General features: G+C 37.7%; 1 pseudogene; it reads right to left on the bottom strand.

Annotated features, from left to right (window-relative positions):
* Window positions 1–278: 278 nt before the first annotated feature.
* On the bottom strand, window positions 279–1880 carry LOC118851114 (annotated as a pseudogene).
* Between the last annotated feature and the right edge of the window lie 19682 nt (window positions 1881–21562).

Below are 21562 nucleotides of genomic sequence, written 5' to 3'. Positions count from 1 at the left end.
TTATTTTGCTATCTTCCTCCACTTTATAGATGAGTTCATCTTATTCACATCCATGGTTATGACTGTTAATTGTGTTTCCCTCAATCACATAATTTTTAATTCTCTCTTTCCCCCATTGTCCTTTTTATGAAGAATAGGGCAAAAAAATAGAAGGAATCTGAACAACATTATACTTTATAGGTGGAGTCAGTTCCTACTCTACTGAACTTCTGTTTGTCACCAAGTCTACATCTTTTTTATTATTTTGTATTATTTTATTCAAAGTTCTCAGAAGCTGTTTACTTTTTCTTCTCCACATCTTGCTCTGCAGCCTCCTTGCCTCATTTTGCCCGGATTCCAAAGAGATGGGCATTGGCCCGGGCCATTGGAAGACTAGCAAATGCCTTGAAATTCTTCTCATCTTCAGTAATGATGCGAGCTTTCTCTTTCTTGTAGACATTTCTGATGGGCATAACTGGTCCCGTAAGCTGGGCTGCCAACTTGAGTTCTTCAGCAGAGCTATCTCCCTTCTTGGGTGCAGATGGTTTCCTTGGGAAGAGGATCAGTTTGGAACGATATTCTTTCAGCCACTGCACATTTGCCTGGAGAGACTCTGTAGACTTATTCTGGCAACGAGGGTCCACAGAGATACCAATAGTCTGTGCCACTTTTTTATGGATACCAGCCACCTGAAGCTCTTCCAAGCTGAATCCTCTACCAGCACGTACTTTGGTATGGTATCGGACACTAGGGCACCTCACGATGGGCCGGATAGGACCAGATGCAGGGCGAGGAGCAATTCAATGGGCTTTTGCTTGATGGGCCTTTCGCCTTCTGATCTTCCTAGCTGGCTGGTTAAACCATGTGGCAACTCGTCTTTGCCAGTCTTTGTGGAAATGGGGCTTCAGAATCATGCCATTTCGGCTGGGCACAGTGGCTGCTTAGAGCCCTCCTCACGGGCACCTCAGCCAATCGGAAAGGAAAGCAGCATCCCGAAGCACGCTGGGATAGGGATGATTACCAAGTCTACATCTTGATCCCTGGTTTTTATTGTTTTTTCCTTTTTAAATCTCCCCTATGTGATCTGTTGTCCAAAGCTCATATTTATTTTTTTGTGTGTGTGATATTCCTTCCCCTTATATTCCTTCTTTCTTAAACCCAATCCTCCCCTTTTTCTGTTTCCATATTGAGTTTAATGTATTTTGACACCAAGTTCTTTGTGTGCATATGTCAAATTCTTTGTGTGTACATGTATGTGTTCAACCTGCTTTTGTGCAATTGAGATTGAAGATCATGATATGGTGGCTTCCCTTCATCCATGTTTGTACACTCTTTATTTCTTGAACCTCAATTATATGAAATAAGTTCTTACCCTTTCCCCCTCATTTCTTCTATCCTACATTGTTCTGCCTCCTTTTTTCACCTATTAAAAGCAACAAAACCACACCCACTTCGAGTTTTTATGTGTGTTTGGTTAGGATTTCCTAGGAGTCTGATGATTCTTAAATTTATCTTTCACTAAGCTGTTTTCCAGATCAGTTGTTTTTGATAGGAAATATCTTATATTTTCTTTTTTTCCTTCTATTTTTGAGTTTTAATATTTCTTCTTGGCTTATGAAATCATTGAGTTCTATTATCTCTGTTCTAGTTTTGATGAAGTCTTCTACTTGGGTAAGGTTTTCTACTTTCTGTTCTAAATGATTTAGTCTCCTTCCAATATTTTATCCCATACCTCTTAGTTCAATTCTAATTTCATTTGTATCTTTTGTTTCATTTCCTCCAGCCACTATTGTAGTCTTTTGAGCCAAATGAGTTTTTGGGGGGATCTATGACTCTTCTTGTACACTGTATGGAATAACTTTTTATCTGGGGTTGTTACCTCTTAGATTTCTAGTCGTCATTGTGTCAAGTGTTTTCATTTGTTTACTCATATTTTCCAAGGTTTGGCTTCTTTTCCAGTGCTTGCATGTTTCAAGTCTGTTTATTTGGGCCCTTACATTTGCTCGTTAGATGTGAACTCTTCTTAGTGTTCTTTGGGTTCTACCTGTCATTTTCTGCAGTTCTTAACTGGAGAGAGAGAGAGAGAGAGAGAGAGAGAGAGAGAGGCTCTTCAACATGCTTCATTTTGCCATCTCAACTGGAAATGGGGTGTGAGGGATTAGGAAGCAGGCAAAACATTTTCTAAGCTATCCAAATGATATCTTGGAAAAGAATAGACAAGTTCATGCATTATTATCTGTTTTAGCACTATGGGTTAGCTTATCAGTGTAAAAGTGCTAAAGAAGGTGTGAAACCACAAGAGATTTACTATTACAGAAAAAAATGAGGTTATTTTGTGGATACACAGGACACATGTGACTATTTTATTTCTGGTGATGGAGAGGGGAGAAACAAATGATGAATGATGTGTCTCTGCCAAATTGGTGGCTATGGAGATAACACAGGACTTAGATTTCTCCATCTGACTTATAGGCTAGCAACAAACTACTGTCTGCCACCATACTTCAATGGACATGTATTCTTAGGGATGTAGGTTATTTTATTCAGTGGTGCAGATTCAACCTGCTCACAACTTCTCATCGTGTGTGACTCTTTTCTATGTCCTCTCATATTCTTATAAAGTCTCCACTAGGGAGCTAAGAGCCTTCTCTTGGAATTCTTGATATTTCATGAGTATCCATGTAACACATTAGTTATTTATCTGTTATTCCTCAGTCTAACTACTTGACAAGCCTACCTCTTTTTCTTGTCCTAAATTTTTGTATATCTTACACACTTCTTCTCTTGCACAATCTACAACTGTTCTCCACAATATGGCTACCTTAAATATGAGAGGATACCAATAACTATTGACCTCTGATAAATACTAGTTGTGTTACCTTGGGCAAGTCATTTAGTTGCTTTAATCCTCTGTTTCCTCATCTGTAAAATGGGGATAGTCAATGCTATAGTATACTGGCCTCACAGAGTTATTGTGAAGATAAAATGAAATAGTGTGTGTAATGCTTTGCAAACCTTAAAGTACCACATAGGTGTCAGTTGTTATTAGCATCATTTCTTTAATATTTATACAATTTTGAATACAAGGCTAAAGTTGAAAGAATTTTTATTAAAAAAAAGTACTGATGGCAAATTTGAGGTTCCTCATCTTGAGAAATGTGAAAAAGTTGGAGAAATTCTAGAGAGAAGCAAACATGATTCATTCAAACATGGGATTGTAGCATCATTTGAGAGAAATTAAAAGAATAGTCAATAGGGGTGCTTTTCCTACAGGAAAAGAAGGTTGAGAGGCATCCCAGATATTTTCAAGGCATTAAGGAGTATTATACACCAGGTGATGCTCAGCTGTTCTCCATTAAGAATACAAGAAGAAATAAATATAAACAAGAATGAGTGGAATATAGATTAGCTGAAAGAAAAAACTCAGATAACCACAATGATTGGAACTTTCACTGGTTACTGATAAAGAGTGTGAGCTGCTCACTTTGGAATCCTTTAACAACAATATAAATGGTTCATCTATATTAAATAGTTTAGCTACAATGTTCTGGAAGGCTAAAGAATGACCTCTGGAAGTCCTTCCTATCCCTAATTTTGTATGACTTTATAGGTTGCTTGTGATTTTGTCTAGTACTCACAGATAATAGCTACTGCTAATATAGCTGAACCAAAGGCAGGTCTGGCTTTCAAGACTTGTGAGTTTTCTTAGTGGTACTCCTGACTTCTTGTATGACTTTGTCATAAATAAATCAGTTTTGACAGATATGTCACTCATGGAGACGAATTACTGTGAAATTGCATTTTTCTCCCTGGTAAAACAAGGTTAACAATACTTGTTCTAATCAATAATGATCAAGAAACATTGAAAATAATTACCACTTCTCTTTTCTTCTCCAACCCCTCCAATCCTTGAGTCACAGTGAAGTAAGCCTGGTATAATGGCTTGAGGTTTTGTAACCAGAGAGACTGTAAGGTATTGGAAATAAAGTACTAAATAATAATACTCTCTTTGACCCTATGAGTATCTTCAGGTTTTGCTGTGATTTTTTTTAGCTATGTCATTACAATATTGTGTTACTTTGCACTGAGGTGCAGGATTTTAGACTGAAGTCACTGCATGGGCTGAAGTCATTCAAGGTTGGGCTGGGCAGGTGTGTTGCTTTTCTAGAATTAGTTAGATTGGGTGCCAAATATGCACAGGATAAGGATGGTGATATATAGTTTCCTGTGTGGAGTACTAGTGACTTCTTGGGCTTAGTGCTAATTAACTCTAGGGGGGAAGTGTCAAGGAAAGCTTTAAGTGGAATGACATGGGAAACAAAATAAATACTGTCAATGCAGTGTATGTATGCATATGTATGTGTATATATGGTGAGGAGTGGGGAATGAATGTGATATATATATGTGTATATATATATATATATTCATTTATAAACGTTGAACCACCCAAGAATAGGTAAGATCTATTAAAGTTGATTAGAGAAAAATGCTTCTTGCGCATTATATTTTCAAATTGCCTGCTGCCCCATTCCTATTTTAAATATCTCTTTCTCTCCGAATCTAGTCTAATGGATCAAAATACTGAGAATATCTATCTATGGAACCAGCCATATAAGTGTAACTTAACCAATCAATATCACAACTATGTTATACACCATTCCGAATGCTTAAATAATAAAGCATATAAACTTGAAATTAACTCTTGCTAAAGTTTTTTGGCTATTTTTTTCCTCGTAGTCAAATAATCACAAGCAGTCAGTCTCAAAACAAACAAACCCCAAACTGAAGCATCCCAGATAATTCTTTTTCTTTTAAGTTTTTACTTTGCCAATTTGTCTTGTATATACCTCACTATCCCCTTCTCCTAAAGAGTTCTTTTATCTTCCTATTCTTTTCGGAATTCTATTTTTAACGCTTTCATCTTTTGGAGAAAAAGCTATCATAGGAAATGCATTTGAAATTAGTTTTTAATACTTACTTATTCGTTTGGGAAACTAACCATTACAATATTACCAAGTATTACCCAGAATTACCAATTTCCAATCATAGCATTAGTGCTAAATATTAATGTCCACCAAATGATTGATTAGTGAATTAAAATAAATGCAACACCTCTGTTTTGACTTAAGAAAAATGTAGAGTCCTCTGGTAAATCTCTTTTTAGTCTTTCCATGATGCTCTCATCATAAAATATAAAGCTGGAGATGATTTCATCTTCTATTATTCATCTAGATTGTAAGTTTCTTAAGGGCAGGAAGATTTTACTTATACTCAAAAAATTATCTTGCCTTGTACTTTTCGTTGTCTACTAAAGTCTTTGAACAATGATAACTGACAACAGAGAAAAGGGAAAATGGCTTGGTTTTTATTTTGCATCTCTTTTCTTTTCTAAGTAGAATGACCCTTTCCCTGGAAATGACACAATAATGACAGAATAAAAATGTCTGACAGGGAGTTGATACCCAATATAACTAAGGAGAAAGTAAGAGATCACTTCTTTGCCCTTGATGAATTCAAGTCTCTCGGTCCAGATGAATTATATTAGCTGATATAGAAAAACCTGTGATTGCTGAGACATTGTCAGTAATATCTAAAAGACAATGGAGAATGGGAGCGATAGTACAGGACTGAAGGAAAGAGAGCCTGTACGCCATATGCCAGCGAACTTGACATTGATTCCTGGGAAATTTCAGGGTAGATCATTATAGGAATGGTTAATGAGCATAATAATAATGATGATGATAGTGTTGATGACAGACAACAACTAGCATTTACGTAACAGTTTAAGGTTTGCAAAGTGCTTTACAAAAATTATCTCATTTTATCTAGAAAAGGAAATAATTACTAAGAGCCAGCATGGCTTCATTAAAACAAGTCATGTCACACTAACCTTATTTCATTTCTTCCCCCCACAGGTTTACTAACTGATGAGAGGAGGCATTATCTAGGGAAAAGAGATAAGAGACTATATATGACCTGGATTCAAGTTCTACCTTTGACACCTGTAACCCTGGGCAAGTCATTTAACCTCACAGTGCTGACCACTGTCTCTGCCTCACTTAAATACAATTCACATGAAAGTCAAGACACGCTTGTGTGGTCACTAGTCCTCTTCAGAAGGAAAGATGAATAACAACAAGTCCCCAGTTAATTCTCTAAGATTAGAAACTGCAAAAGAATTGATGATCTGCATTGGTAGAGGGCGTTTCCTTGCCAAGAGTTCCCTACATCAGTGAAATCACAGGTTTGGACCTCCTCGATAAACCAAATCCAAACTTAAACTGATAGAGCAGGGGAAGGCTATAGTTACTGAGATAAACTGAGGTAAACTGAGGTTTTAGTGTAATGATTGTGTGGAGTCTCTATACCCATTGTTACACATCATCCTCTCATTTTATACATCCTAAGATGTATAGACAGGTTCTGAGCTCCCTCATTCACTTCAATTTGATTTCACATAGGTGGATTTAGATTCCTAGAAAGAGATGCTGATACCTAGTTACACTCAGATTTTCTCAGGGTTTTAGGGATAATGTTGTTGTGTTTTTCCTTTACTTATCGTTTTAACTTTTGAGTTCCCACTGGTGTTCTTCCATTTACACATACTAGTAAGTCAAAACATTGACACCTTTAGATATCAAATATAAAAATTTACTTAGCAGTAAGGCAGAAGAAATAATAATATCATAGATACATGTTAAAGCAAATGCATGAATAATAAAATATATCACAATCTACAGATAAACCTGGCTTGCACTCTCCAAGTAATGCACTCTGTTTATGGGGGAGAGTGAGCACACACTTATCAAAATCTGGCAGGGAATGCAGTAGGGAGGAAAATTTACATGTTTGGGCAACTCATAGGTCCATTCAGGAACATCTGCACTGTACAAAATTCCTCCTCTGCCAACATCTTGTCTCTAGGTCTTTACTGCTCTCCAGCTGGGCAAATCCTCTTGTATTCTTAAACTGATATAATATTTATAAGCTCTTTTTATAATGCATTCAAGAAGGCATTGAGAAAGTGTTACCTTTTGTGGATAGTAGTTCCCTTTAAGCAAAAGAATTGTGAAGCTCATCATGCTGGCTCTCTCTGGTAACTATAGACCAATCCCAGCCAGATATCTACTTGCCAGGATGCTATGTTGTCCAGTAGAATTGTGGCAAGTAGAGCTTACAGCAAATCAGCTTAAGTTGACTCTGAGCAAGGCAAATGAACATAGCCAGTTCTTCACTCATCAGGATTCCATATCCAATTAAATCTCAATATCTCGTTCTATACACTAGTCACAAAACCTGTCTTTTCCTTTTCTGCTTTCCCCTTTCAAATGAAAGAAGGGCTTCTAAGGGCTGTAGACACTTGTGTAAGCATAAGTGTTAGTATTTTTTGGAGTTTGACTTTCCAGGATCCACGGCCATAACTATCTCTTGTCACCAGGTGATAGATATGAGTTCTGTGGTTCAAAACATCTCTACAACGACCTGTGTAGATTGTAACAGTCAGGTGTCACCTGTTTAGATTGTAAAGGTCAGGACTGGGAGGGTAGAGTGTAGGCATAAAGCAGGTGGGCACTGGTCAGTGAGTGGGGAAACTTTAAGGTTGAAATACATAAGCTAGGATGTGTGTGTTTATGCCTTGATCAGCCCCCATCAAGGCTTGGGGGATCTGTGTTTGCCTCAACTGGCCCCCATTGAGGTTTGAGGGGATTTAGGGGAATGCACAAGTTGTGCCTGTCTCAATTAGCTCCATCAAGACATAGGGGGAGTTGTCCCCTCCTTCTTGCTGCCCCCTGTGAGAAGGGTGATTAGGGAATGCTGTAGGAGTTGGCGCTCAACAACCCTGGTGAGAAGGTTAGATAGAATAAAGTCTGCATTATTCAGTTGTTAACCCCTTTGAAGCTGTCTTTCCTTTATAAAAGCAGATCAAAGAACTTGTGCTAGCAGGCCATCCTGGGTGTGCTAGGGTGCTTGCTAATACAACTTCTCAGAGGCTTCACCTCTTTTAAGCTGTAGGGGGGTACTGAAGAACATATAACACTCTCGTACAATGAGGTTAAGTTTCTCTCTGATGAATCAGGATTCTGAGGCTGAAACTCTCTGCCTATTGACTTCTCCATGTACTGCTTTCATACATGCAGCTGCCTTTCTGACTTGATGTTTCTTCAGTCTTCACCCTCGGCCTCAGCTATCTTCTATCTCAAGTCAGAGCCTCCTGGCACTCAATGAATCACCTTTGATTTAAAAGATAACAAATCATCAAATTTTCCCTATGAAATCAAAAGATACTTTTTAGTCATCCTTTATTCTCCAAATAGTTATATAATTTTTCATTTTAAAAACCAGCCTGACCCTCTTAAGTCTTTTTTGTTGTTGCTGTTTTATATATGTTTTATATATATGTGTGTATATATACATATATTTATCTATTTATTATCTATTTTCAGTTTTCAACATTCCCTTTTATAAGATTTTAAGTTTTCTCCCCCTCCTTTCCCTCTCCCCTCCCCAAGACAGTACAATATAAGCCGTACATGTACAATCATGTTAAACATGTATCCACATTAGTCATGTTGTAAAGAAGAATTAGAACCAAAGGGAAAAACCACAAGAAAGAAAAAAAAGAAAAAAAAGGAAAAAATAGTGTGCTTCAATCTGCATTCTGACTCCATAGTTCTTTCTCTGGATGTGATTTTTACATCATGAGTCTTTTGGAATTGTCTCAGATCATTTCTGAGAACAGCTAAGTCTAACAAAGATTGTCATCTCACAATGTCATAATGTTGCTGTTGCTTTGTATGATGTTCTCCTGGTTCTGCTCAGTTCACTCAACATCAGTTCATGCAAGTCTTTCCAGGTTTTTCTTAAATCTGCCTGTTCATCATTTCCTATAGAACAATAGTATTCCATTACATTCATATACCACAATTTGTTTAACCATTCCCCAATTGATGAGCATCCCCTCCATTTCCCATTCTTGGTCACCACAAAAAGAGCTGTTATAAATATTTTTGTATATGTGTGACCCTCTTAAGTCTTAAAACAGTTGTATTCAAATGAACTAGGGAATCATAATGTCTGAGTTCTCAACATAGTACACCTTCTCATTTTGTGTCCTTGAAAATGTTTTTAATCATACTAATTTTTCTAATTTTTAATAAATAAAAGTTCTTTCTCTGCCCCTTTACTACCACCACCACCACCACCACCACCACTACCACTCTTCTTCCTCCTATTACTACAATAATAACAGCTAACATTTGTATAGTGCTTACTATGTGCTAAGTACCATGCTAAATGCTTTACAATTATTATATCATTTTATCCTCACAACAATCTTATGAAGTAGGTAATAGCTATTATCATCCATATTTTATAGATAAGGAAACTGAGGCAAACAGAGGTTAAATGACTTGCCCTTTAAGTCATCAAGTTCTCATTCAAATGAAGCATAACTCTACAGTTTTCACAAGGTGATTTAAATCTTCATATACCACAGTTCATTTTCTTGCTGCTCAAATCTTATCTAAAAGCTGTTTTTATACATATATTTTAAGACTATTTATCAAACCAAAATTCTTTTTAAAAAATTCCTTTCAGACAGGAAAATGTTCATCTATGAGAGAGGACATGTTTTATATTCTCTTCCCAATTCATATAACTTTTTCTTTATGCAAGGTAGTTTTCCTGCCCCTTTCAGTACCAACAGGATTCATGTGGGTAAAGACAATGACTTAAAAAGGCAATACCTTATATTAGCAAAACATATGATAAAGTAACTCATAGCACTATTGTGAAAAAGATGGTGAAAGGTAGGTTAGAAGATAATACAGTTAGGTATATTCAGAACTAATCACAAGACCAGGTTCAGAGAGTTAATAATTCAGTGTCAGCTTGGGAGGAGGTCCCAGGGATCCATACTTGACCCTGTGCTATTTGACATTTTTATCAATTACTTAACTAAAGTTAAAATGGCATGCTCATATTATTAATCAAGGTGTAAATTCATATTCTACATTAAAAGCATAATTGTAACATTCTCCAGTAATCATGGGTTAGTATTGATGTTCATGTGTTTCTGGCTCTGTTGGACAGATGCATCATTTAATCTTTTTCCAATCAATGCCTCATCTGGTAAAACTCTGACATTGATTCTAACTCTGCCATATCTTTAGGAGGCATTGTGGTATTGGGCTGAGTAATGGATTTGTAGACAGAAGACCTCCATTCAAGTTCTACCATTGCATTATTCTCTCTCTTACTATGGCAAATAACTGACACAGCATTTTTATTGCTTTCCACATCTACAAAGTGGCTATAAAAATGCTTGCATTCCCTGCCTTCCAGGGTTGTTGTGAGGAAAGAGCTTTGTAAACAATAAACCAACATATAAATGTAAACTGTTGTTCTTATTAACAGCTCCTGCCATTTCAGCATTCTCTATATTTTGCCATTATTTTGAATGATACATTTTTATTATTGCCTGTTGGATTTCATTGTTATTATTACACAGAAATGCTTTTGAATGCTTGTTGGATTTTATTTTGTGACCTTCAGATTTGCTCAAGATATTAATTGTCTCAGTGAGTTTCTTTGCTAATTCCCTAAATTTTGCTTTTCGCTTAAAAATAAAAGTCTAACATGTAGCTTTCAAAGTTGTCTTACTTGTCTGCGCTCCCTTCGGTTCTCTTCTCTGAATTTCTCAATGACTCTCTTTTCTTTCTTTCTTTTTGTTACTCTAACCATATCCTCTCCTCACTCTTCTAAATATCTCCATCCTTTATCGAAGAAAAAAGAAAAAGCCCTTTTAACAAACATGTGCAGTCAAGCAAAACAAATCCCACATTGGCTGGGTCATAAAATATATGTCTCATTCCCTATCTTGAACCTGTTACATCTCTGGGTAACATGCTTCATCATCATCAGTTCTCTGGAATTGTAGTCAATCATTACATCAATCTGAGTTCTTGAGGCTTTAAAGTTATTTTTGTTTATAACCTTGTTTTTACTGTGTAAATTGTTTTTACCAGGTTTGCTCACTTCCCTCTATATCAGTTCATACAGGTCTTCCCAGGTTTCTCTGAAACCTCTCATTTCATCATTTCTCATAGTGCAATAACATTCTATTACATTCATATACCATTTTAAAAAGCCATTCCTTCAATAGGTGGTCACTTCTTTTTTTCCCCAGCCCTTTACTACTAAACCCCATTCTACTTTTAAACAGCTTTAAAAGCCAAGGCCCCATCATTACTATATTATAAGCCATCGTCCAGGCACCACATTCTCAACTAATAATTTATCTCCCATGTCTGTCTTTATCTTTTGAAATCCTTCCCTTTAATTGGAAACGTGATGAAAATATCACTTATCCTAATAAGGTCTTTAGTTTCTTGCTACAAACATCATAAATTTTAGCAACACTTTCTAGATTTCTTCTGGCAGTATAATTTGTGTCCATGTCAATCAGCAGAAGTAGGTTCTAGTTACTCAGTTTTACAAGTCTTGGGAGAGTCTCCATTATATAATGGATCTGTGCCCTGAGAAGACAATATACCTCTCTGCTGTTATCAGGTTGACAAATAGCTGCCTCAGTACCCCGTTAGCAGTGAGTCATCCATCAATTGACACTACTCTGCTGTTTTCCCTCTGACCCTTAATGGATGATCTCTCACCTGACCATACCTGTGTGTCCACATCATCATTTTCTTTGGAAGACAAACAGATGCTTTCTTCTCAAAGCATCCAGCTCCCTCTTCTTTGGGACGTAGCTCAAAATGTTCAGGGTTTTCTTTTCTTTTCTTTCTTCTCTGTGGCATTATCTGCCATTTTTCAAGGTCCTGATAGGGATCAAATTTCTCCTCTGCTTCTTCAGACACTTTTTCTTTGTTTTTACTTTAAAACCCTTCTATCATTTTTTTAATGGAACACTTCATTTTCCCTACAACTCAGATTGCTGCTACAGTGGAGAGAGGACAGCCAAACATTTAACAGACTAAGAGGAATGAAAAGTGAGAGCAAAAATTTAATGTGGTCTTCTTAGAAGTTATAAGCTGAAATTGGGCACAGGGCATTGAAAGCTATAAATTTCCTAATATTAGCCACGTCTCTATAACACAAAAGTGAAGTGGGGATGACTATGCTGAAGTTTTGCTTAAGGTATGACTCACATTTAAGATATTGTATTTTTGATATAGTAACTCATATTGTTGTAGTATCTAAAGCTTTACTTGCACTTTTCTCACCTGTGAGGTAGGCAATGAAAATATTATTATTCTTATTTTATATATGAGAAAATTGAATCATGGAGAGAGGTTAAGTGACTTGTCCAAAGTCATACTGCTGTAAAGGACACAACTAGGATACCAACATAGTTCCATTTAGTTAGACCCATAACAGTTAAACTGGTTAAATTAGACTGACTATAAATACCATTTTTGGCTATCCTTTGAAATCTACCCATGCAAAATAATGCTAATAGCACTTATACAGAGATTTAAGGTTTGCAAAAAACATCTGACAAATATTATTTCCTATGATTCTCATAATAATTCTAGAAGGTGAGTGCTATTATTTATCCACTTTTTACAGATGAAGAAACTGAGGCAGATGGAGGTGAAATGATTTGCCCAGGGTCATATAGCTGGTAATTGTCTGAATTCAGATTAGAGCTCAGATCTTTTTGATTCCAGGTCCAGCAACCTATCTATGGTGCCAATTAGCACTGGGGACTGAATTTTCTAATTTTATTAGTTAAGACAGTTATCCTCAGAAAATAGCCTGCCTCTGTGGGACAAAGACAACTTATATCCATTCTTTTTTGCTAAGGCAAAAGAAAAAAAATAACTGGTATTAGTGGGATGATTGGTGCCACTTTTGATTAGACAGCAGTGAAATATAATGCATGTTTTTATAACTTGGAATATATAAATTACTTATGTCAGAAACAAAGACAGTTGTTTTCATTTCATAGATAGTAATATAAAGGAGATGAGACCATCCCTTTCAGAGACCACTATTGATCCATGGGCTGCATGTTGGGAACTATTATCTATAAGCTGGAGTTCTTAACCTTTTTTCTGTCATGATCCTCTTTGGCATTCTGGTGAGGCTTGTGGAACCCTGCTCAAAATAATGTTTTTAAATGCACAAAATAAAATTGATATTATTACAAAGAAAATGAATTATATTATCGAAATTCAAATCAAAATAAAAAAAGTTTGCAATATGTGTTAAGAACCTCTCATCTGCAGGGATGACTGCCCAGCTTCCACTCTACCTTGCACTGTAGCTACAGCTATAAATCTCATGAGAAATGAAAATATATATATATGTATATAGATAAGCATGCATGCATGTATAATAGTCACACATTTCTTCTTCAGGTAGTTAATAAAGTACACACATCTTCCAGATATCACCAACAACATAAACACCTGGTTCCAGGGTATATAGATGTACCTGATGTTAGCTTTCTTCAGATGTGCCAACTAACATGTCAGGGGGCATTCTTTGGGAACTTTCTGAGTTTATCTTGGCTGGGACAGTAGTGTTTTATTACTGCGGAATTTTGATATCTGATATTAAGATGTATGCTGACTTTTCTATCTAGATTAACATATCCTTTATCTATAGGTAGTGTCTAAAGCACAGGGAAGGAAGAGACCTGATATTGATTTTGCTACCAAAATTCCTGGGTAAACACAAATAATATCTCTTTTATATCCTTTATTATCCATAATATGTTTTGGTTATAAGAATATCTATTGTCATGGTACAGGGCTTCCTACTCTTTTGTATTGTAGATGCCTTTGGCAGCCTGGTGAGTTATATGAACTTCTTTTCAGAATAATGTTTTTAAATAATAAAATAAAATACATAGGATTACAAAGGAAACAAATTATCTTAAAATGTAATTAGCAAAATACTAAAAGAGTCATAGACCCCCATTTAGGAATCCCTGTTACAGTGGGTCACTTTTTTCCTCCTTGGCCAACACCACAGTCAAGATCAGCTTTAAAATCTTTAAAACATATTTCTTGACATGTCTGATGGCACATTTTGAACCAATAAAATGTAACACTGGATCCCTCTGTATAAGCCTACACATTAGTGTTGGTATTCATAATAAGTTGTGGCTAAGAATATGTATCACTTGACTTCTAACCATCTACTGATAAGTCTCTTGACTTTGTCTTTGCTAGTCTTGGACAAGAGACACAGACCCATCACTGGGCCCATAATTAAAGCTTCTGTATCTAGGTAAGACCCTCTGCCATAGTCTTTGAGAACCTAGACTCAAGTCCACTATGGTCCATCCATAACAATTCCTTGTTTCTGCCTCTGACATCAAAGGCACACTTTGGGAAGGCATGACTACCCCTTCTAAGATCATCTTTAAGAGGCTATGTATGTACTTCCTCCACTTCCAACTTCCTTAATTTACTGCGTAAACTTACCACTCAAGTCTGTAACTAGTGATCTATCTTAAGTATAAGGAAAGAGAGAAAAAAATCAGTAAATATGATCTGGTCAGAAGTTTTAAATTCTTGTAATACCCACTCCCCTTCAGGGCTAATGGAATATTTCTGAAATTCAGACTAGCCATCCTGAAAGCCTCCTCTTTCAAATGGCACATTCATGTGTCTTGTGTCTACCTGAGGGTGAAGAGAATATACTGAGTATATGTTACCAGTGATGTGGTCATGAGCCTTTCCATATTTAGCTCAGCTGATCCTTGGATTATAGACATACAGACTGCTTTTGGGTCCCTATTAGCAGCCGCTCCAGTTTGGTAGGTACCGTTGGTATAGATTTTGAAAAAACAGTCACTTTCATGCTTACCTAAAGCACCATTTGCTACATCCTTTCCACCTTTCCTCATCCCCCCAGATGGTAAGAACACCACATTTAAAGACAAAGTACATGAGTTTTAATGGGTTCTGCCACTTATTCTCTGTGTGGCTGTGGGCTAGTCACTTAAGCTCTCAGCCTCAGTTTCCTCATCTGTAAAATGGGGGTGTTGGCTTTTGAAATCCCTTCTAGCTCTAAATCTGAGAACCTCTTGTATGTACTTATGAGTGTACATGTGTCTCCTAATAGAATGTAAACTCCTTGAGGGTGGAGAGCTTTTCATTTTTTTGTCTTTGTATCTTTAGTATCTGGCACATAATAGGCACTTAACAAAGCCTTGTTAATTCATAAGGAGGCTACAGAGTAAGGTTTTAATGCAGGTAATTTAAACATTCTTATAAATCTCTTTTTCTCATTTTAGCCCATTTGGCCCCTAGTGAATTTACACTAGATTCTTCACTTGCCTAAGTGCCTTTTGGGGACCTTCTAATTATGTTCCCCCAAATATGTGTGTAAATTAGTTGGGGTATAAGAGCCATTGACATGAGGTCATTCTGACCCTGCTCTGATTCTCATAGGGCAGGCCCCAGTTGTGATCTCTCACTCCCATGACAGGAGAAAGTTTTCTTCATTTTTGCCTGTAAAGATATCTGCTTTTCTTTTTAGGGCTTGGTTTCTCTCCTAGAGTCCTCCTTCTCTCTTAGGTTCATCTTTATTTTTTTTTAACTGGTCAGGGTTTCAGCTTTTGCTTATCTTAAAGGGGCACACCTATGTACTTTAAAATTTTTTATTGATGTCTTTGGTTTTATACCATAATAATTCCCTGATTTATTCCCCCTTCCCTCCATTGACCCTTCCCTTGTAACAAATAAGAGCAATAAAGCAGAACTGACCTTGGCATACCTATGTTCTTTCCAAAGATATTAATGCTATTAATGATTCCTTCTACTTCTATCCCTGAATTTCTTTTCCTAGTTCTAGTGACCTCCTCAGCAAGAACACTGCATGTGCAAGGAAGGCACTGAACTTTGTGTGTTTGAAAGGTAATTTAAAGTTTCCTTGGGAAATGAAGAAGAGCAATATATTTCTAAACTCAACAAACCATGCTTTGTTAATAAAGCAATTCAACCCCCCGAATAGTTTTGCATGAAATAGAAAAAAAAATAGTGTACAAGATATAACTTGACTGGGAGAAAATAATGAGGACTGGCCCATAGGCCATGACAGTCCAAGAACTGAAAATGGAAATAGACACAACTCCTACTCTACTGGTGCTAGCAGGTACCCATCTCCTAAGCACTTTCCGTGCTGTTGAGAAGGAAATGGTTGCATTCCTGTAATTTCACATTGCTAGGCACCACATACCATGCAGTCTACCCTCTCCAGTGGAGCCATTTAGCTTTCTGCAGAAACCCAGGGGAAACTACCATTCTGGAACCTTTTCTCATCTGAGGAGGAGCGGTCCAGAAGGATTCTGAGTGACTGGCTGTGAGCTGTAAAATGAATTGCAGACAACTAATGATTTATGTCTCCCCTATAAATGTTCAAGTCATGAAGTGCTCAAGTCACGAGACTCATGCTATTATTATATGCTTAGTGGGGCTAATCATTCTTTCATTCTTACATTGGTAGCCTACTGAATCTGGTGCACTAGGCTTTTCTTTTATATCTGAGAGCCTTTATTTACAGGATTTTTAGGATATACTATACTGCCAGGACTCAATTACCTTACCCTGGAACAATACCTCCTCCTATTCCCTCCTTCCTATTATCTCCCTTCTGGTCCCTCCCTCCTTCCAATTTTCTCCATCCTTAGGAGTGCCATAACATGGCTCAGGAACACTGGATGTTCATAAGTGGTTCCAGAATGCAGTGGTGGGTCGGCTGGGCTTTAATGGAATGGGTGTTCAGGTTCAGTCTCAGATAGAGTATGCAATTTTTCAGGTATTAGGAAGGTTTAGTCATCAGCTTTAGCCTATTTCATTGCCTGTTTGGGAGGCTTTGCAAGGAGCAGCATTGGTGACAGTGGTTTTTATCTTAAGTTCCATTGCCAAAGTAATTGCTTTGTTTAGATCTCTCCAGTGCATTTACTTATCTGTGTACAGCTGACATCTTTCCTGTAGACTCTATACCTCTTCAGGGCACAGGCTGATTTTTCTTTTCATCGGTGATTGTGAAAAGAACTTTGCACACAGTAGGCACCTAACAAATGTTGGTTGATTTAAACCAAGATACAAATTAATGAGCTCTCCAAAGGAAAGAATTTTAAGAGCAAAGAACAGAGGGCCAAAGGACTAAATGAGATGTTTATACTTTAGGGACAAACCCTGGTGACAAACAAGGGTGAGGCAGTGTAGCTCAGTTGGAAAAATGCTGAAAATGGAGTCATCAGACTTGAGGTTCAAACTTGGCTTTGCCACTTACTACAGGTGTGACCTTAGATAAGTCACTTAACCTCAATGGGTTCAGTTTCCTAATTGCAAAATGAGAGAGTTGGATTCTAAAGTCCCTTCCACATCTAAATCTATGATCGTATAAGATTCTTATATCAATTGACAAGTGAGTGTGTTTAACATGGTGCAAGTCACTGTGTGGGTTTCAGAATACCACAGAAATTATTTAGACCCAACAGAGGAGAGTATATAATTGAAAAAATCTTTTTGATACTTTTAAAAAATATAGCAGCCATTTCCTTGTCTCTCCCTGTAATAAAAACAGTTAAGCAAAACAGAACTACTGAGTCTGAAATCATATGCAACATGCCACTCCAGGAGTCCCCTACCTTTCTTCAAAATAATAGACTTTGAGAATTGGAAGGGCCCTCAGCAGCCATATGGTCCAACCCATACACAAATAGAAACACAAACATAACATAGCTGACAAATGGTTATCCAGTCTCTGCTTGAAAATCTTCAAGGAGGGGGGCCCCTTCCACCCTTGGACAGCTCTTATTGTTAGGAAGCATTTCCTGAAAACAAGCCCAAATTTGCCTGTTTGCAACATCTGCCCATTGCTCCTGGTTCTGCCTTCTGGGGCTAAATGGAACAAGTCTAGTCCCTTCTTCACATACTTGAAGATAGTGATCATGTCCCCCTTGAGTCTTCTTTCATGCAGGAAAACATGCCTGCTCCTTTTTCAGTTTTTAAAAGTCGTGAATTCAAGGACCTTCTCCATCCTGGTTGCCCTCCTGATCAAGGTCCTTCTTGAATCACTGTGCCTTAAACTGGGCATAATGCTCCTGAAAGGGTCTAATGAGGGCAAAGTACTATGGAAATGTCACTTCCATATTCCTGGAAGCCATACCCCTCTTGATGTAGCCCAAGATTACATTAATTTTTTGGATGCTACATCACAGAATTGGCTCATGTTCAGTTTGAAGTCCACTAAAACCTTCAGATACTTCTCAGAACAACCCTGATCTATCCATGTTCCTCCATCTTATACTTTTGAAGATAGTTTTTTGTATCCAAATATAAGACTTCGTATTTAACTTTAGTGAATTTCAGTTTGTTAGACTTATCCCAATATTCATTCCATCTCTCACTCACCCAGTCTAGTTTATGACCCTACCATTTAACTGAAGCTGCTTTCTAACAGGTACCTGACACATAGTAGGTATTTATTCAACATTAATCTATCGAATCTCTTAACTGTTAACACCAATGAACTTTTATAAAGACACATTCTACTTTTGGTCTCCAAAGCTTTTGACACTGCTAATCACTTTCCTCTTCACCCCTTGCCCTGATATTCCCCCTTCCTTGGTGTACAGGACACTGCTCTCACTTGGTTCTTTTTCTACTTGTATCATGGTTTGTCCTCAGTATCCTTGGCTGAGTTATTATTTACCATTTCTCCTTAAGTTACCACTCCTTCGAATTTCCAGTTTTGTTGAAGGCACCACCATCTTTTCAGGCATCTCAGTTCATAGCCTCAGGGTCTTCCTTAATTCTTCCCTCTCCCTCCTCCTTATATCTAATCTGTTGACAAGTTTTGTCAATTCTATCTCTGCCCCAAATCTCACATTTGACACCTACTATCTATTTACTTGGATAGTTCAGGCCCTTATCACTATTCATCTACATTGTCACAAGGTCCTTCTGCCTGGTTTCTCTGATTTCTGTCTTCCCCTTCTCCAATCCATCCTCCATGTAACTATCACAACAATATTACTAAAACACGGTATGCTACACAAATATATTCATTGGCTCCTATTGGCTATAGATTAAGATACGAAATCCTAGGTCTGGTATTTAAAACCTTCCACAATCTGACTCCTACCTGCCTTTCCAGTCTTATTGTCTGCTATTCCTTGTCAGATATTCCATTTCAGCCAAATTTGCTTATTAACTATATATGCTGAAGTCACACCATCTAGTTCAATTGTCTCACTTTGTACATGAAGAAAGGCAGAATGTGAACCCACAAGGCACTCTGACTCCAAAAGCCAGGTTTTTTTTTTGTTGTTGTTATTGTTGCTGGGTTTTGTTTTGTTTTTTTTGGAAGTCGGGGCTCTGCCCTGCCCACAGAGCAAGTGCAACAGCCACTAATGGGCTTGATTCTACTGCTGATCAGCATGAATCTCTGATCCCCTCCGTTTCCCACATACATTGGTTGGTCCCACCTTCATTAGCGTGGAGGCCTGTTGCTCACCACATTGTGGCTTTTAGTGAGGATGCCTGATTGGCTTAGCATTAATTCAGCTCAGAACTCCCCAGTACAAGAGATCCACCAGCTTCAGCCTCCCCTAGGAGCAGGGATTCCAGATGTGTACCACCAAACCAGGCCAGTGATCTTTCTGCCAGACCACCAGTCCCATTCCTGCTTACATGCCTTTACATGCATGGACTGTTCTCCAGTGCTGGAATATACTTAGTTACTTCTCACCTATGTCTCTTAGAATACCTTGCTTCCTTTATGGCTCCGGTCAGGTGCCACCTGAAATCCCCAGGTGTTAATATTCTCTCTCTCTCTCTCTCTCTCTCTCTCTCTCTCTCTCTCTCTCTCTCCACCTCTCTCTGTGTCTCTCTCTCTCTTCTTCTCCTCCTCTCCCTTCTCCCCCTTCTTCCCTCCCCTCCTCAAATTATCTTGTTTTTACTTATCTGTGTACAGCTGATATCTTTCCTGTAGACTCTATACCTCTTCAGGGCACAGGCTGATTTTTCTTTTTATGGGTAATGCTGAAGAGAACTTTGCACACAGTAGGCACCTAACAAATGTTGGTTGATTTAAATTGAAGTACAAATTAATGAGCTCTCCAAAGGAAAGAATTTCAAGAGCAAAGAACAGAGGGCCAAAGGACTAAATGAGATGTTTATACTGTAGGGGTTGGGGAAGAAAAGGAGCCAGTATAAATCACAGGTTTTCTTAGCCTGCCAAAGATTTTAGGACACTTTTTTTTTAGGGCTTGCATATTTCTGAAGCTGAAAATTCTGAGTAGTTTGCCTTATCACCAGTAGACACCCCATAAATGTTCAATTTACATAAAGTGGCAGTTTACATAGTTTAATTAGGCCTAATTGCCCTGATTAAGAACACATTTTGACTCAGTGTAAAGCAGAATTACATCATGCTTTCGTTCTACAACAGGGCCATTGTCAAAAGAAGGTGAACGATTCCTTAACAAGGGGCTGACTCCATCACTCACTTTCTGGGGGCTTATGTTGGCTAAGGATTGTCTATTGTATTGTCATCTCTCGGGTCTTTTGCTGATGAAAAAACTAAGGCAGCATGCTTGAGTTAAATTGATTTGGGGGTGGGGGGTGGGGTAAAGCAAAGGCTGTCCAGGAATTCAGAGGTGGAATAAGAATGAGTTGAGACTAAATACAAAAAAGAGCAACTGTGCCTTTGATTTTTAGCGGGACCTCAGTTATCTTTGAGTCACACCTTCCAACTTCACCACCAGAAACAAGTTTCTACTCCTGCCTTGGAAGAGCTGGAGAGGTGCAGCTGTGGGAGAATGAGTTGGATGATATTTTGCCTCAAGCATCTTGTACTCAATTGTCAACTAACTTTGGATTGCAGAATCTTTCTCTCTGGTAATAATGATGTAAGAGGCAGAAAAACACCACTTGGTTTTCAGATCTCGGGTTGGGTTTGCAGTGTTGGCAGTTGGGAAAGTCGTGTTTTAACTTGCGAAACTGAACTAATTTGAACTAAAAGTCACAGAGATGATAAATGTCATTTACAGATTTTTTTCCCCCTTGAGTAAAGGCCCACGCCAAACTTTTGTGACAGAATGGAATTTTACACACATGTAAACTTGAATCAGGAAAAAATTTGATGTTTAACATTTGAAAATTAGGAATTTAAATGAAATGCCTATGAAAGAGGGTATTCTCCATAATCCACAAATTTGTTTTTCTGCTCTAGCTAGATGTTGTTCTTAGTGAAAATCATATAGCCAAGAATCTTTGCTTACTTCTGTGTAGGGAGGCAGATTGGTGCTGTTGAATAGACCACTGGAGTTGGAGTCAGAAAGAACTGGGTTCAAATCCCACCTTAGATGTTTTTGTGTGACTCTTGGCAAATCTATTAAGCTCATACAGCCTCAGTTTCCTCATACGTAAAATGGTGATAATAGTAGCACCTACCTCACCGGGCTGTTGTGAAGATCAAACATGATAATATGTGCAAACCGTTTTACAAATCTTAAAGTACTATATGAATGTTATTGTTATGATGATGTTGATGATGATAATGGTGATATAGAGTGAATATTCTGTCTGACCTC

Source organism: Trichosurus vulpecula, chromosome 5 (assembly GCF_011100635.1).
Source record: "Trichosurus vulpecula isolate mTriVul1 chromosome 5, mTriVul1.pri, whole genome shotgun sequence".
Taxonomy (NCBI): domain Eukaryota; kingdom Metazoa; phylum Chordata; class Mammalia; order Diprotodontia; family Phalangeridae; genus Trichosurus; species Trichosurus vulpecula.
Note: the sequence above shows the minus strand (reverse complement) of the source record. Positions and strands in the feature narration are given on the sequence as shown.